Consider the following 19,166-nt stretch of genomic DNA (forward strand, 5'->3'; position numbering starts at 1 on the left):
ATTAGTTGTTAAAGCTGTTCCCAGGCTTGACTGTTTGGCCCATCGCTTTGTTGCTGTTTTAGTCATTTAATTTCCTGACAGCGCCGGACAGGGGAAGTACTGCCTTTGCTTTTTTAGTACATTGGAGGTCGACTTCTTCGTCTGGATGTAACAGCAAATCACCAGCCAGACTGTGCCCAGCACACATGACAATGCTGTTCCCTGTAGAGATTTTGTACCAGGTATGAAAAGGTGGGTGATGCAGAACCAGTACCCAGCATGTGAGCCAATAGGGTGATGGGTTAGGAGACCAGGATCTTGGCTTAGAGTGGGGATAGATGGGTACAACTTGGTTCTTGATCCTATCAGCCTCCCAACTAGTGGAGACTCAATTAGTGTTGCCCAGACTGCGTGTGCCCCACAAAACCTGTCCCAAATTCATCTGTGGAGTCCAAAGACCTGCATCCCCAGGCCCTGACAAGGGAGTTCTTGAGTTGGTAGGTCCGAGGCCCGGGCTATGCCTCTGTGATTTTAACACTTCCTATGGGTTTTTTTGTTGCAGCTGATCCAGGGCAAGCATTTGGGTTTCTCTGGAGCCTGGGGCTCTGCCATTTCCTCCAAGCAGCTGTGAGATTGAGGCACTTGGGCAAAGGGTGGAATCCAGTATATTAGATCTAAGGGAGATCAGCAAGGTCAGAAACTCTCTCCCCAATGGGGAGATGGCCAAGAAGCTCCCTTTGCATCTAGTTAATCACCAAATCCTTTGGTTTCTCAGCTCTCTGCACGTCTTCGAATTCTCTTCGTTGCTGCTCTAGCCCAGACCTGCACCCTCTTTCACCTGGCCTCCCAGCCTCTGCTCTCTCCCCCTGAAGTCTGCCTTGTGTCAGAAGGAGCTCTTTCTAAAACTCAGGTCTGATCATAACTCCTGAGTTGAATCCTTCAGGGGCCCCCACTGCCTATCGATCAGGCTCGAAGTCCATCGCAGGCCACACGAGCCCCTCCACAGTCCTGCCCATTTGCTGAGGGAACAGATCTTGCCTCTGTGCCTTTGTCTATGCTGTTCCCTGGGCCTGAACTTCCTTTCCCTCATCTGCCTTCAAGTGTCATCTTGGCCACCTCTTCCTTCCTCGACTCTTACAGGCAGACACAGATGTGCCTCTCTCTGTCCTCGTCACACTGTCCAGCTTAACACATTGGATGTCACTCTCATCACAGCTTTTACACTGAAAGTGCTTCTTTACACAGCTACCTCTTTGGCTGTAGACTAGGTGAACCTGGACGACAGAGGTCCTACATGTCTTGACGACTGTACGTCTCCGGTATCTGTGAATTAGGGGCTAATTCACAATTGTTCAGCGAATGCAGGCACCCAGAAGGGAGTCCTGGGGTAGGATGATCCCGGAAATGCTAGGAAGTCTGGGAAGATACATATGGGTTCACCCAAAGGCCACTGCAAAGGAGCAGCTTCTAGCCAGGTCTCCTCTTGGAATTTCCCTGCTTGCAACATGGCCCTCGTGCAGTCAGCAGCCTGTGTCCCTGCTAATCTTTCTCCATCATTAATCTTCGGGAAGGCTGGCACTGCTCAGGTTGGTAGAGGCAGTAAGGAGAGGACACAGGTCCTTAGGAGAGCTTCCCAGGATGCCTTGAGGAGGACCGTAGGAGATGGGCTCCAACAGAGCAGACTTGAATATAGAAGCCTCCCATGGCCAATGTGAGCTTGTCCAGTGTCATCCATCCATGCATCTGCCATGTAGTCATCCATATATTTATCCTTCCTTCCTTCCTTCCTTCCTTCCTTCCTTCCTTCCTTCCTTCCTTCCTTCCTTCCTTCCTTCCTTCCTTCCTTCCTTCCTTCCTTCCACGTACCCATCCATCCACACTTTCAGTATTTATTGTATGGCTATTAGGTGCCAGGCACTTTCTGGTATACTGCATATGTGACAGAGCTTATACTCTAGAAAAGGGAACAAGATCATAAGGAAACAAGGTCACATGTAAACAGACAATATGGTAACTTCAGAGAGTGATACGTGCTCTGAAAACCATCCCTTTGGGCAACGGTACAGGAAGTGACAAGGGACAGGTGGGCAGAGTTGGGAAGGACCACTTTAGTGAGAAGAAGTGACCAAGGAAAGACTCAGAGGAGATGACAGATGAGACCTAAACGAAAAGGAGACAGTCAAGTGGAAATATGGTGGGAAGAACATTCCAGGTAGAGAAATCCATGTGAGCTGTTAAGTCAGGGAGGGTCCTCCAGCTGGGAAGTGTCTTGGGGATGGTGGGTAGGGCAGAAACCAGTCAGATGGACCTGAGTGCAAATCCTGGCTCAGCCATTTAAAATCTATGGGTCACTGGGAGATGTACTAACCTTTTCAAGCTTTTGCTTTCCTGTATGTACAATGAGACACTAAAACCTTACTCATAGGGTGAGTGTGAAGATTAAATCATATGAACAGCATGATCCTTGGCATGGGGTAGATTTTCAAGCCCAGTTATTTCAAAATCCTTTTGTCAAATGAAAGTTATCATGCTTTTCTCATCAGCATCAGAAGACAGGCGAAAAGATTGATCACCTCGGTTCTGGTAACCAGTTTCAGACTGACACCTTTATCTGATTTGGGTTTCATTTCATATTTTTAAAACGCTCTATGTACTCCCTTTATTATGCATGTCACCTGGCTCTAGTTCCTGTGAAACTAGAAGGTCACAGCGTGGCTCTGGGCTCAGAAATATGGCACCTGTCAGGTGCGTGATTTAGGAACCTGGCCTTCCTCAGTGGAGCACAGTGCCGTAACATCAAGCCAAAGATTCAATCCGTGGCCACTGAATAAAAGCTGGGAGAAATCTTAAGCTGCTACATTAATACTAAGCTTTTTATTAGTAAATGTTTTTAGTAAGAGGACATTGGACCCCTCACCCTCCACGTCCCTCCTCACCCAGTCTCCAGATAGCTCAGCATTGGAAGGAGGGGCCTGAGAATCTGAACAGGAAGTTATACTCTGCCAGACAAAAACCCCCCAAACAAGATACAAACAAAACACCTTACAAGGGTGTGGGACAATAGGATACAATGGACCCAAAACCTCTTAGGTTTGCAGTTTTAGGCTTCCCTCTTTTGATAAACATTCATTCCTGGCTCTTATTTTCCTTTTCTATTGCCGGAGGAGTACTGGGAAACATTCCACATCCGGTTTTTTGGAGGGGAAAAAACATAGCCCAGGTTCATAGCATTTGCCCATTTCCATGGTGTAAATACTTTTATTGTGGCTGATTTCAAGTGAGTCATGACGTCACTGAATGCAGAGTTGGGAAGCGAGGCTCACAGGTGGCTCTTGCCAGCTGGTATGAGCTGGCTCCAGGACACTGTCACCCTAAAAATAATAATGTCCACCCATTCTGGTTGGGCACGGTAGTAGGCACTGCATACATGGTATTTCATATAACCTTCACTGTCATGGTTGGAGGCAGGGATTATTATTGCCAGTTCACGGATGAGGGAAGTGAGCTCAGAGAGATGGTGCAGCCATCACAGGTTCACGTCACTAGAAAGTGGCAGATATGATCTGGGATTTGATGTGACATGCACGGCTCACGATGGCACACCCCTCGCCCCCATTCCAAGTTCTCCTCTTTCTTCCCTGGATGAGTACCTTGCTTCCTCACAGGCTCCAAGACTGCAGTGTCCCTGGGGTCTTCCTGCAATGCTCTTCCCTATGTACCTCCCAGGTCAGAACTAAGTCAAGTTCACTTAGCTTGGTTCTCGAGTGCAGCCTGTTCTCCCTCACACAATCCTCCTACTCTGGCAAAAGGGCTTCCCCACGGTCCCCAGATGTGCCGTAAATCATTGCCTTCCCTGTTCCATTTGCTTTTCCTTATCTCGCTTCTCCATAATGGTCCCACTCACATCCTGGCCCCTCTGACCACCCCTCCTGGACCACCTGAGTCTTGGATCTCTTCCTCTCTTGAGCTTCTACAGCGCGCTTGACTTTCAGTGCCAGGGGCTTTTATAAAAACTGTTGTTCATCGGGTTAGGTTTCTTACAGCTCCCAGGGCATCACAAGTAACTTAGGGATAGAGACAGTGTGGTATACATGATGACAGAGGAGCCACAAAGATTCATTTGTTCATGCAGGTATTCTATAACAGTGCCCAGAACAAAATGTACCTGATTTGCCCACGGTAGAAAACTTGCAAGGAAGGATGCTGCCATTTAGGGATCAGCCCCCCATAGCAGCCTTATGAGAACAAACTCAATCAATTTAAAAAATACATTAAAGCAGCGAATCTCATTCTCTCCCCCTCTAAACTATATTTAATTGCTAAAGAGCAAGAGAAGGCAACTTCCATATGGCTGGGTGTGTAAGAAAGGGGTTCTTCTGTGCTCTGGGTACAGGATACAAGATATAGCATAACTCGATTATTTAATCCATGGAGCCCTGGAGGCTAGAGGAGGCTGCCACTCCCAAATTAAGCCGGTCCGGATCGCCCCTGCTGTGACCTTTAGATGACTTGGAGCCTCAAAGGAGCATGTCACCCACTCCTAGCTGTGTTTGAGCATGCCCAGTGCGAGTCACTGAGCCTGTATTTCTGGCTGCATTTAACAACCACTTCAGCCACATGTGGAGTGCGGGATCCTGTTGATATGTAAACACAGTGCTTCCCGTGATATAGGTGCAAACGTGAAAACTCGCAGTGTCAGGAAGACCTGTGCCTGGGTGCTCATGCCTCCCACCCCCAGGACCACTCTGCTGGAGCCTGACCATCTCAGAGTTACGATCCACTCCATGGAGGCAAGTCAGGGAGAAAACTATGCAAGGACCTGGCTCGATAGAAGAGGCAGTAGCAAGGCTTTATGGGATTTACCTTCCAGAATGGACTGGTCTTGGGGGTGGGATTGCCTGGAGTCCATGTCTGGCTCATGTGAGCCAAATTCCCTTTTCTCTCAGGGTGTGAGAGCAAAGCTTGACAAATTCTGGAATCAAAATGTCACTGTCAAGTGCCTGCTCAGTGTGGAATGTCACGTGTTCATTTGCCTCTCACTATTATTTTGTCGTAAAAGGAGGCAGGGGCCAGAGGAGATGAACAAGTTAGTTTTAGGAGATGCTGACCATGCCCTGGCACCCTGACCCCTTCAGCGCATATCAGGCTAGTTCCACCTCTGGCACCTCCATTTCTGGGCCTGAGAACTTAACTCTGGCAGCCAGGGCGCTCTGTCCACCTGTGCAGGAAGCGGGATGTGCTGGGGAATCAGCCCCATTGAGGAACAACTTTCACCAGTGACTGATGGGAGGTGTGTACCAGTACCCCAGCTCCATTGCTCCTGGTGGAATAAGCACCCATGGGCTCTTGGGCTCCCCGCGGTGGGGCTGGGCTCCTTTGTCCGCAGTGGTGGCTGACTAGACCATGCAGAATGCATTGGCTGCATTCTCTTCCCTGTTCCACTTCCCACTCCCTTGCTGGTATTTTATGAAATCACCTTCCAAATAGACAAGTTTCACCCAAATCCTTGTCTCAGTGTTTGCTTCTGGGGCAACCAAAACTAAGACAGTTGTGTCAATAGAATTCCTGTCAGATCATGGTTAATCCTTCCAGAAGCCAATATCTGGACCAGCATGAAATGATTTCATCAAGTATAAGGGTGAGGTGGTCCTGACGGATTCCCCTGAGCGTGTCAACAAGGTGGAAGAGCATAGCAGGCAGAGAATCAGGTTTCTATGAATGAAACTCAGAGAAGGGTGTCTGGTGGACCTGCAGGCTAAGGTTTTAAAGAGTTACTTCAATGGGGTAACAGAGAGATGACAGGCTTTGCATACAGGGGAGCTAGTTAATTCATCTACCTTTCTCCAAACCAGTTCCCTCAACCTTCACCAAAACCCTGAAGGAAGGTATTTCACTACCACTTATAGATCAGGAAATACTGAGAGGTTAAAGGACTACACATTGTCCCCGGAAGAATTAAATGAGAAACTACATGCCAAGACCCAGCCTTTGGCTTATAGTAGTTGCTCATTTAACATTATTTCCTGTTTCTTCCTGATGTGCTGGGGCCGTCCTTCAGAACAACGGGCTGGCCCTTTTCTCAGGTGCTTTGAGACTATTTTGTGTGCTAGAAGAAAGAAAAGACTGGGATTCTCTTATCTGGTAATAGTCAAGTAGGCAATTCAGACCAATTCTCCCACTAAACATGATGTCAGAGAGAAAACGGGGAAGAAGCCATCACAGGTTAGCAAATGATAGGAAAGCAATCAGCACAAGTCTTTATTTTGGGTGTCCTAGAAAGTTTTGCAGGCAATTATGTCAATTTGAAAATTGAGCAATTTCCAAAGAGTTTTGATTTTGAAAAGACTGAGCAAGACTGGAAGATTGTACCCATCCAAGTAAAGAATCATTAAGAGAGGCCAACAGGGGCACCAAAGTGGAGATTAGTGTTGGCCAAGGGTTGAGGGCAGATGAGGGATGAGTAGGCAGAGCACAGAGGAGCATTAGGGAGTGACATTATTCTAGATGAGACAATAATGGTGGCTATCTGTCCTTACAGATTCGTCCAAACCCATAGAATGTACACTAAGAGTGAGCCCTGATGGAAACTATGGACTTTGGGTGATTATAATGTGTCAGTATTCGTTCATCAATGGCAACAAACGCACCACTCGGTGGGGCAACGCTGACCATGGGGGAGGTTACACATGTGTGGGGGGAGGAGATATACAGGAAAACTTTGTACTTTCCCCTCAGTCTTGCTACGAATCTAAAACTGTTCTGAAAAATGAAGTCTATTAAAAAAAAAGGGGGCAAGTCTAGGTTTTCACAGCCGTAGGGAAAACAGAATGAATTCATCAAAATGGAAGCTTTTATCAAGAAGACGATATTAAAGGTAAATTGTATACAATTGTGAAAGACTTAACAATATCTGATAGAACATTTGTCAAATATGGAGGGAAAATGACAAATTGGGCAAGGGGAGGGTGTGGACATCTTCCCTCTACCACCCCCAGCATGACATTTCTTCTCCCATCATTTTGGTAAAAATACTTTGATTGCTACTACATCACCGCCATGATAGTCCGTCATCAAGGCTAAGAGGTGGGCCCTGACCCAAACTAGACCATGAAAATCCCTCTCGATTTGCCCCTGGGCCTGGATGGACAGCTGGGGCCAAGCATTTCCATGATACTGCTGCCTCCAGCCTCCCACCTGATTTGGGATCCCACCTGATTTGGGGTCCCACCTGATTTGGGGTCCCACCTGATTTGGGGTCCCACCTGCGGTGGCACCTGCTTGTCAGCTTTCCCTTTGATTCTGTGAGCTGCTACATAACCTTCTAACACATTTTGGGTTTTCTGCATATTTTCCAGAGTTAATTTCTGTTGCTTGCACCTAACTCCAACAGATAAAACGCCCATTTCAGAAATAGGACCCTATTTGGAAATGTGTTTTACTAATGCTGCTACTGCTGATGTTATTCTTAGGAGGGAGACATGCCAGGGTCTGGTAGTTGGAAGCCCCAGGCTCGGGGGTTAAAATCCCGCTCCCTCACCACAGCCAGCAGAAATGCTTGAGAATGTTAACATAAACAACTGCCTGCAGGAAATCCTGGCACCGTCTGCCAGGGTAAGTTCAGCATAGATAAAGTGGATGGCTTCTTGAAACCGAAGAACAGCTGTGAATGAAGCATTATCCAGGGCTGATCAAGTAACGGGGAACGTTAACCTCTGATGAGAAAGCAGACTTCGTGTTAGCCATAAGTAACGGCACGAAGCGTAGGAATAGCCCAAGTGATTATGACACAGAATTTAATATTTATGCCAGCATGAACTCCTAGCAATAAAGCTCCATTTCCTATCTTTTGTGGAATGAGGCGGGGCCATTTATGAGCAAAGGCATGCATGAATGAATACAGAAATACACTAAATGATAGCCATAAAACGCTCCCTTTTGAACCTAGCTGCTGCTTTAGCCAGTCAGAGCTGGAAAGCCCTTGCTCAGCAAATAACAATTACCTGAGGTTACAAATGATGGACACAAACAGACGGGAATATGGAACACACTCATGCTTTTCTCTTAAAAACACAGGAGAAATGGAAAAAGGTAGTAGGCAAAAACTCTAAGAATGAAAGATGCATCTTCATTGAAGATGGAAAACAGATGTGCATCAGAGCCCTCTGCTTATAGGAGAAGAAGGCATTTCTCAGTTCTGCCCTTCTGTGATAAAGCTACTAAACGTAAGAAAAAGAAAGATCCAATATATGGTGATGGAAGGAGAACTGACTCTGGGTGGTGAGCACACAATACGATCCATAGATGATGTAATACAGAATTGTACACCTGACGGCTATGTAACTTTACTAACCATTGTCACTCCAATACACTTGAATTAAAAAAAAAAAAGAAAAAGAAGAAAAAGAAAAAGAAAGCAAGAAAGAAAATCCACAGGCTCCAGGATGTCAAACACTCTGCCTATTTAACTCATGAATGTTCAACAGTTCCTGAGTCTGTTTTGTGACACTAATTTGTGCGATAGTCTCTATAAACAGTGTCGTGGAACTCTTCCTCCTACTCATGGTTGCGACTCTTTATCAATAGGTTAAAAACCACAGCTTTAGTTACAGAGAGAGAAAGCATCACTTGGGTAGTTCCTGGATATTTTCAGAACACTCCGTTGAGGGGAACTGGGAAATATTTCCCCCCAGATCACCAAATACCCACAATGAGAACACACGAGGTTACTGGGGCAGCGTGTGTTCTTGTAGGTAACTGGCCACTTTGGAAGTATGCTTCATGGTATTTTTCATTTTAATGCCAGCTACATATTACTGAGAATGTAGATTTGACATCGATTAAGTATTTTTGTCAATAATAAAAGTGATCTTTTAAGGACAGGGATATTAATGGTACTTGAGGCAAGTCATCAAAGCAATGTGACCCTCTTGATATTTCCAGAAACCTTAGAAAGGACCCAAAGTGCCATTTATTATCACGTGACTTGCAGTGGACCTGACTGTCGTGGGCTCTGCAGCATCTGAGTCCCCTTCTGGTCAGACCACCTGACTTTGCTTTGGGTAGCGGGCCCTCCGTCATACCTACCGACCCCAGGGTTTGGGTGGGGCTGATCCTGCACCAGTTCTGCTGGGTTGACATGAGCCTGTGGCCAGTGACTGGTGCAGGCTGGGACCCAGAAATTCTGCTGGAACCCTGGGAAGGAACTTCACTGAGGATGCAGAGCTGGTGATCTGTAGACCTGGAGCTATTGCTAGCTTTTTGCTACATGAGGTCAAGGCCCATTTGAGAGAAACACTGACAGCAAGGGAGCAAGTCAGGAAGGAGAGAGAAAATTCCTGAGATCCCCCTCCACCCTGCAGGGCTGATGTCCCCGGCAGGCACTGTTCTGACTGGCTGGCGCCCACTGCTAATGGTTCCTATTTGAATATTTCCCAAGAACACTCAGATCCCGCTCTGGCTAAAATCACACCTACCGTGTTTCCCCGAAAATAAGACCTAGCTGGACCATCAGCTCTAATGCATCTTTTGGAGCAAAAATTAATATAAGACCCAGTCTTATTTTAATATAGACCAGGCATAATATAATAATATAATATAATATAATATAATATAATATAATATAATATAATATAATATAATATAATATAATATAATATAATATAATATAATATAATATAATATATAATATAATACTGGGTCTTATATTAACTTTTGCTCCAAAAGACGCGTTAGAGCTGATGGTCCAGCTAGGTCTTATTTTCGGGGAAACACGGTACCCCTAGATTACTCAGGTATGTGACTAATCAGTCCACTTTCTTGTTTTCTCATGCCAGTTTGAATTAGGTTTTATTTGTAACTAAGAGTCCTGACTGATAGATGAATCTACCATTTGTGAGGGTGAAATTTTAAGTAGCAAGCCCTTCTGCCTATGGATTTGAAAATAAACCTTTTTTGGGGGAGGTGGGGTGGGAGGGGAACTTGAGAGATGCAAAGATCTAGTCGGCGTGTGTTTCCCATCTTTTAAATGTCCCTCCCTCCCCAATTCTGTATAAGAGTGTAGTGTTCATTAGAAACCAGCCTGGCCTCATCAAGAATAAGTTCAAAGAATCTCATTTCTCCCGGAAATGAGGTATCTTTCACCTGGATTCAGGTGAGGCATTTCATACTGGCATGTGGAAAAGATGGAGGGTGATGGAGGGACTGTTTCTAGTGGGTGCTGGATTTTCACACTTCCATCTATTGGTGTGTCGGTGAAGGACCAGAGTGTATTGGAGGGAGAGAGGATGAGACGAACCCACGATGAAAGACATGTAGGTACTTGCTCCTAAGCTGGGTGATCTGATTGCTCGTAGGTGATAGAGACAGAGGCTAAAACCCACGTTCCACTGCTGCTGGTTTGAACCATAATCAGTGCATTAGTCAAAAGCCTAAAGAACTCAGATTGTTTTGCACTGAAGCAAATTTGGCCCGAACCATGCTAGCCTTTGAAAGCAAAAATCTCTCCACCATAACATTTCTTTACTAGTGGCTTAGAAATGCACTACCGTTTAAAAGTCACTTTGCAGAATGTTTTCACTATTTTAATAAAATCCAGGCGATATACCAACAAAGTGAATAGGGCTGACTTTCTAGAGAAGCAATGTTGTTTTATACACCTCTCCGTACTTTTATTATTATTAATATAATATATGGCAGCTATGACGTGTGGTGAACTGAATAGAGACTAGCTACCTAGGGCAAAACAATGTCTGTAACATTGAAAATCAAGTGGCAATATGGCATCTCTCCAGAAAAGGGGAAATGCGTAAACAAATCCAATCCTGCAGGTAATATATGAAATGTTGCCTCAAATCTGCAGCAAGATTTCTTTGCCTTGCTGGCTTGTGGAGGTGCAGCCACTGGGCTTGCCAGCTTGAGTGCTGTGCCTGAAAACACCAAAAACAATGGAGAATGCAGAGCTGCCCTGCTGATTCTCGCCCCAGGACATTTCTCTCCCCAACAACATACAATTAATTAAAGTACAGGGATTTTTAAATTTTGCCTGTAGTTTTTCTTAGCCGCGTCCCTTATTTTCCATCCTATCTGCTGTGCATAGAATAGATGCTGTTTCCGAATCTGAATCAGGCCTACCCCAAGTCAGGGGTGCAGGGTGCTGGAGTTTGGTTTTCATGCGGCCGTGAGAGCCACAGAAGCTCTGACGGCTATTGGAACGCACAGATTCTCTCTTATCTATCCACGGCCCCTTTAGAAGGCACTGCCCTGACTTCCAGTGATGTCTGTTAGGGGCTGAATGGTGTCTCCCCCAAATTCATATGTTGAGGTCCTAACCCCCAGTATCTCAGAACATGACTGTATTTGGAGAGAAGGTCTTTAAAGAGGTGGTTAATGGTTAAGTTAAAATGAGGTCCTTAGGGTGGGCCCTCATCTACTATGACTGATGTCATTATAAGAAGAGGTTAGTGGGACACAACCAAACAGACGGAAGACCATGTGAGGACACAGGTAGAAGACAGCTGTCTATAAGCCAAGGAGAGAGAGAGGTCTCAGAAGGAACCGACCCTGCCGACACCTTGATCTCGGACTTCTGGCCTCTAGAATTGTAAGAAAATCCATTTCTGTTGCGTAAGCCATGTAGCCTGTGGTACTTTATGGCAGCCCTAGCAAAGTAACACAGTGTCTATTAAGTACCTGAACACATACTAGCCAGGGTGCCTCTCCACCACTGGGAAAGTTTGCTAACTGAGCTGATCACATTACGATAACCCTTCCCCCCGCTGCCTCGAAATGAACCAATTGCTATTCTGTCATCGATTATGCCTACAACAGCCCATCTTGCATCTGTTCCCCCAGTATTGTTTGCTCACAGAGGGCAGTGCACAAAGGGGGCTTTTCTTCCGGCAGCCCACCTGATTAATTACAAGGCGTATCACCACTGAAGACCAAGGCAGGCAGACTATTGACTTTCCCATGGGATATCTTGAAATCTCCCTGCGCCTGAATTCACAAAAACTTCTAACTGGAGAGCCCCAGGGAAGGGCCACTTTAGTTGTTCCTCAGCCAGGTTAAAGTCCAGTGCAATGGCCCCTGCCCCAAGCAAGGCACCGTGTGCCACGGTCCCTCTGCTGTCCCCAGGATGCTGGTCTCTGAGTCTGTGTTCCAGCAGCCGGGACGGGAGGTCTTCTCCATTGTGAGCCCCATTGCATCTCCTAGGATTCTGCCGTTCCTCCCAGTGTAGCCTGCTGGAGATGACCTCCTCCCTCCTCCAAACATTGCAAGATGGCAGTGTGTCTGTCTTCCACGCATTCCTTTTTCAGTCCTAGCTTCTTCTATGTACCTCTTGCCACAGAATTTCGAGCCCGCTCCTGTTCTTCTGAATAATATGTGTAACAGTGCTGTTTACTCAGTGGTTTTGAGTTGGTGGTCACTGGGCTAAGCACGCCATACTTGCTCAACTTTCATTCATTATGGCCTTGTTGTGAATCCCACCTAAAATGAAGAAACAGACTTGGGGGAGGTCAAGTCAGTTTCTCCAAGTCTTATAGCTGCTACGTGGCCAGTCAGGTTTTCTGTGATTCTAAAGTCTTTCTCTCCACACTTTTAAAACGGTTAAAATATACATACTATAAAATTTACCTTTGTAACCATTTTTAAGTGTAGAGTTCAGTGGCATTAAGTACGTACATTCATAGTGTTGTACCGCCATCACCACCATCTGTCTCCAGAACTATTTTCATCTTGTCAAACTACAACTTCTACCCATGAAACAATAACACCCTACTGCCCCCTCCCCGAGGCCCTGGGAACCACCATCCTACTCTCTGTTTCTATGAATTTGGTTTTTCTACATGCCTCATATACGTGGAATACGTGTTTGTATTTCTGCAACTGAGTTATTTCACTTAGCATAATGTCCTCAAAGTTCTTCCATGCTGAAGCATGTGCCAGAATTTCCTTCCTTTTTAAGACTAACATTCCGTTACCTGTATAGACCACACTTTGCTTATCCGTTCTCCCATTGATGGATACGTGGGTTGCCTTCATGTTTCAGCCATTGTGAATAATGCTGCCATGAACATGGGTATACAAATAGCTCGTTGAGACCCTGTTTTCAATTATTTTGGGTGCCCAGAAGTGGAATTTCTGGATCATATAATTCTATTTTTAATTTTGGGAGGACTCTCCATATCGTTTTCCATAGCAGCTGCACAATTTCATATTCTCACCAACAGTGCATAAGGATTCCAATCTTTCCACATCTTTGGCAATACTTTGTATCTTCTGTTTTCCTTATTTTCTTTATTTTTTATTATATTATCCACCCAATGGGTGTGAGGTGGTATCCTATTGTAGTTTTGATTTGCATTTGCCTAATGCTTAGTCGTGTTGAGTATTTTTTCATGTGCTCATCGGCCATTTTGCTATTTTCTTTGCAGAAATGCACAATCCTCCTTCTTAAGCTCCCACACAGAATCTTTTCCCTAGCTTGTCCTCCTTGAACACATTTGCGTTTGCCAGGATTCCTCTTTAAAAGCATCAAGAGGAACCCAGAAGCCCAGCATGCAGTAAGTGGGCCCTTGTTCCATGCCAGCTGTTGGACTTCAAGATTCTCACAGCTTTCGTAATAGCCGTAAGATACTTTTGCCCAAGACTGAGCTTTCCGTGAAGGGTAGTGAAAGCCTCAGGCCCTTTAACATTGCCTGGAACTGGTTGTAAGCCAGCTCTCTTGTTTTGAATCCGACGTCATTTGGCCAAGTTTCAGCCTGTTTTTCTAGCACAGGGCTCCTCATCCTTGGCACTACTGACGTTGGGGCAGGATAATTCTTGGTGGCAGAAGGGGCTGTCCTGTGCCTTATAGGAAGGTCAACAGCAACTCTGGCATCTGCCTGCTAGAGGCCAGTAGCTGGTTCCTCCATCCAATGTCCTAGACATTGCCAAATGTCATCTGGGGGGCAAAATCACCCCTGGTTACGATCCACCATTCTAGATGGGCCACTTGCTTTTTACTATTTGGGGGAAATCCAAGGTTCTGGAGGAATGAGTAATGCTTCTTAAAAATATCAGTTCTTTCTACAAATCCAGACAACTAGCGGAAGAGGTGGATGTAATGAACAGAGAAACAGACAGGGTCAGGAACTGAGAAGTACACGTCAAATAGATTTGCCATATGTCCGACATCGACAGCAGACACAAAGGGCAGGGTGAACGCTTGGATTGTGTTATAGAGGATGATAAAGCCCATGAATAAAATGTTATTTCCTTGTAGCAAAAATGAAATTATTCATTTCATTCTCCTACCATCATGCGTGACTAGCTCTGGACAAATATAAATAGGGCTGGTGATGAATGTGTTTTCAGAGGCTCACCGTGGACAGCAATAGAATCCTGGCTCTTTAAATAAATAAATGTGTTTTTTTTCAGGGGAGGGGTGTGTTTGCTAGGTGCAGGCCCTTGTGGGCACCTTGGGGGCTGGATGGATGATTAAGACACAATTCCAGTACTGAGGCTGTATTTCCAAATGCAGCACACGTGGTGCTCTCAGCATGGGAGATTTTAGGTGTGCAGGGGTGAATGTTGAGTGAGCAGTATTGATCAAGTGGGGATTTATGGGGAATTCTCTTCAATTGGAAGAGAGAAATAGGTAAGGGTTAGTGTATTCGGTTTCTATGGCTGCTGTAACAAATTACCACAAACCTAGTAACTTAACTCAGATTTACTATCTTACAGTTTTGGAGGTCAGAGTCTAAAATTAAGGAGTTGGCAGGGCTGTGTTCCTTCTGGAAGTTTCAGAGGAGAATCTATTTCCTTGCCTTTTGCAGCTTCTAGAGGCTGCTGGCATTCCTGGTCTCATGCCCTCGTCCGTGCATCACTCCCACCTCTTGCTTTTGTTATTATATCTCTTTCTCCAACTCTGATCCTCCTGCCCCCCTCTTATAAGCACCTTATGATTACATTGAACCCACCTGGATAATTCGAGGTAACCTTTACATCGCAAGGGCCCCAACTTAATCACATCTGCAGAGTCTCCTTTTACTATGTCAGGCTGCATGTTTATAGGTTCCAGGGAGTAGAATGTGGGCATTTTTAGGGGGTCGGGGACACTATGGAGCACAGGACACCTAGCAGGAAGAGAAGGTACGAAGGCTGTGAATTCAGGGGAAAAGACACCCATTACAAAGAATTTGGGCAAAACAGAGCAACAGCAGGCTGAGGTGTGAGGGCACTGAGAGCAGTGGAGAATTTAACTAAGGAGGATGAAGGAACAGCTCCAACCTCACTTCCAGACGCCAGACAACCGGGCCAGTCCTCAGGCTAATGACATTATAACAAGGTCCTGGCCCAATCAATGAAAGATTACAGACATTTTACAAATAAGAATATAGCATTTGAGGGTTCACTGATTCCCCCACACCACAGAGCTCTGTGGCAAAAGAGCTGGGATCTGAACTCTGGTCTATCTGATCCTCAACCCAACCTCTATTCATGCAGACTTCGGGCTCCACGGCAGATTCTATTTTCCAAAAAGCTCACGACAACATTTCTGATCTCACATGCTCCTCCCCCAAAGGCAGAGTCTAGTTCCCTTCCCCTAGAATGTGCGTCAGGCTTTACGACTGCCTTGATGGATATAATACAGTGGAAGCAGCCCTGCATGACTTCTGAGGCTCAGTCATAAAAGGTGATTGACACAGCTTTCCCTGGGTCCTTGTTCTTGGGATGTTCACCCTGGGAATGTGGCTACCACGTGGTGAGGGAGCCCAGGCCACATGGAGAGGCCACCTGCAGATGTTCTGGCTGATAGCAGGCATCCACTGCCAGATAAACAGCCAACATGCCTTGGGCTGATTTCAACCCCTAGCCTTCGGGGTTTCCAGCTGAGGCCTCAGACATTGTGGTGCAGAGATAAGCGATCTCCACTCTGCCCTGTTCATGATCCTGACTCACCAAAACCACACGAGACAATAAACGATGCTTTAAGCCAATAAGTTTTGGGGTGATTTGTTAATGCACTAATGGGAGCTGAAAGAGGCACTTAGCCCTAGGGCAATTTATCCACTCTCTTGCCTAACTATGTCCCCAGTTTTATAAAATTGAAGTTGCGATGAGAGATTCTAACCCTGGAAATCACTTGGCTCAACCTTCCCCTTCTTCCTCCCAAGGGCTGTGAGTGGAAGGTGCAGGTGCAGAACTGCCTTTTGGTGCCACACTGTCATGACCTCCATGGCCGGCCGAGGTGCGTACCCTGAGTTTAGTCTGCATTGGGGCACTGAGCGGCTGCTCCAGGAGGCGGTTGACATGGTCAGAACAGGTGTCAGGAACCCATCGTTGGCAGGGTAACAGGCACAGATTGGAGAAGTAAAGGAGATGAATTGGGAGGTGGTTACCATTGCCTAGAAGAGGGATGGTTAGATCTGGAATCAGGAAGATGGCTTTTGATTGAGAAGGACAGGTTGGTGGCAGTGAGAATGCCCAGGAACAGCTGCCCCATGGCACGGAAAGTGGAGGTTATCAAAGATATAGCCAAGATTCAGGGAGCACAGAAAGACAGTGAGAGGGTACCCAAGGACAGTGATCGCCCACGGGTGTGAGGACCGAGGGATGGTCATCAGCAGTTTATTTAATATAGAAATATGTATTGAGATCAAGTGTGTAGAGACGCAGTGGTTGAAAATAGAGACAATTCCTGCCTTTGCTTCAATACGGTCCCGTGGGAAAAACAGACATAAAAGATTTGCAAATAAGATCTGGTTTTGAAAAGCGTGTTCAGGGGCTATGGGAATGTCATTGGTAGGGTAAGGAGAGGTTTCCTTGAGGGAGTGATGTTTGAGCTGAGATTTGCAGGAAGAGGAGTTAGCCAGCGGCTGCTGGATTCCTCAGGCTGGCGAGGCTGGAGGGTAGGACTCAGGTGGCAACAGGGGGCTGGAGACCAGCAGATGAATTCAGGAGATGGTGAGAAAATGGAGTCCCCATGACTTGGTGATGGACGTATGTGGGTGACCAAGAGTAGGGGAGCACAGAGGGTGAAATCTAGGCTTCTGGGTGGAGCATAGGGGATAATCCTGCCCTTCACCGACACAAGGTGCTCTGGGGCTGATGGTGAATTTGGTTGTGAAGACATGAGTTTGATGGTCCTGTCAGGTTCCCGAGTGGAGCTGTCCAGCTGTTGTTTATATGAAGCGAGGGATCAGGAGAGATGACTGAGCTTGAGGTGTTCATTAGGGAGCCCAAAGCACACTGAATTGGAATCTCAATTGGAATCGTGGACCCCATGATGGGCGGGGAGCAGGTAGGGCTCACTGGGGGATGAGACTGAGAAGGCAACGGTCGGAGGTCATGAGGAAGATGAGGAGCAGCCAGAAGGAAGGCGTGGACTGTGAGGGAGAGACCACGCAGAGTTTGGTGGACGTTTGACTAATGATAAGACTTCCAGCTCAACTAGCTCAACTAGGTCCATTTCAATTCCCCTGACAGTTTTAGCTGAAAAACCATGGTGGACTTCCCAATTAAATGTCACGCTTTCCAATCTTGCTGCACCTAAATATCATTTTTCTTGCTTTGTTTGGATTCACATGGTTTCCAAGACAGTATTTGGTCCCTGTTCCAGAGCAGGTGTTAGGTATGTGTTTGCCAGTCCCCCAAGCCTGGAGGAAGATGCTCCAGTCTTCCTCTAAGACAAGTTCAGTTATTCATGAATTCACACTTTGGAGTGGCCACTGAACTCTGTGGCTCTGAACACAGTAAGTTACTTAAGTAACATTGAGTCTTTGTTTTTTCACCTGGGGAAGACGAATTGCAATGCTGATCTCACAGTGGTGGGTGAAGATGAAGAGAGATAGGGATGAGAAAGTACCCAGCCCAGTGCCTGGAAAATTAACCATTGCTTAATGAATGCTTGTTAAGTGAATGCATGATTAAGACATTTCCTTAATAGGTTGTAGCTCTCACACAAGTATAAATAGTCCCATAAACATCAAAAGCAGAAAAAGTGATTTCCTGGTCACAGAGAAAGCTTCAGGCTTAGCATACCGTAGGTTCTTAATACATATTTATTGATCGATCCATTGAATGGATGCATAAACGGATGCTGTGCCCAGCTCTCCCCCTGCAAGTAGCAGGAGAGGCTCATTTAAGATACCATCCATGTCCCACTCCTTTGGCCTCACCCAGCAGAGCTGAGATGCCAACAAGTTGGGGCCAAGGATGCCCAAAAGGGGATATGGCTGGGCCAGTCTTCTGTCAGCCATCCTCTTCCAGGAAGATAAATCTGGTTTCTGGCTGCTCTGGCGACAAACAGCGGGAGCTATCTGAGAGCACCTGTCAACAGGGGAAAACTCAGGGCTAGTCCTGCCCTGGATTGGGTATAAAATATGCCCTAACCCCATCACTATGGAGAGTCAGCACTGCCTGTCCTTAGTCCTTGAGGGCACAAGCCCAAACTTGGAAGAAATAGAAAATGTTTGCTGAGATTTTAAAATGGGTCCACACTCTCAGATCTACAGCAGAAACGCATTGACTCGGACCTACTGCTTCTTAGCTATGTGATGCCAAAAAAATGTGTGTAACCTCAGCTGCATTTTCTGTGACATAGGAACAGTAAGACCTGTCTTAGCGTTGCTGGGAAGATGAAAAGATAAAATGCACAGAAAATGCCTGGCTCTTAGCAGCTACTCAGTAAAGCTTAATTCCTTTTGTCTTAGGCTTTCCATCAGATAGCATTGCTTTCCTTTTCAAGTCCTAAATCTTTAAAAGCCTAGTTTTCTAGATTATTTTTCAGGGTGATTCCTTTAGGCAGATACAGTGGCCACAAACGATATTTTGAAGGCACAAAAGACAGAAAACCTCAAAATCAAATGGCATTGCTTGAGCTCATTTTCCAACTGATAAGAGTGGTTAATTTAAATAACCTTAAATTCCATTCTCAGAGTCTGTTTAGGAATAAGAAAAGCATATATTTTAGAAACCTAGTCAAAATACAGAATGCCATGATACTTGAAAGTGTGAACTTCAGTTTCACAGAAAAATCATCAGATGATGCGAGAAAAATCTAGAAGTTTCCAAATTAGTGTTGGCCTCCCAGAACATTCAAACCCAGGGAGCACAGCCGTCGCCATGTGTTGGAGGACAGTTTGGACGCTGTATAACAAACAGGGTTATTTCACTAACATGCTGAAGTTATTTTCCTAAAATTG

General features: G+C 45.8%; 1 protein-coding gene across 1 annotated transcript in view; it reads right to left on the reverse strand.

Annotated features, from left to right (window-relative positions):
* Nucleotides 1-19,166, reverse strand: part of CDH13 (cadherin 13) — a 984,505-nt gene that overhangs the window by 46,456 nt on the left and 918,883 nt on the right. The window lies entirely within an intron of this gene.

Source organism: Rhinolophus sinicus, linkage group LG11 (assembly GCF_036562045.2).
Source record: "Rhinolophus sinicus isolate RSC01 linkage group LG11, ASM3656204v1, whole genome shotgun sequence".
Lineage (NCBI taxonomy): Eukaryota > Metazoa > Chordata > Mammalia > Chiroptera > Rhinolophidae > Rhinolophus > Rhinolophus sinicus.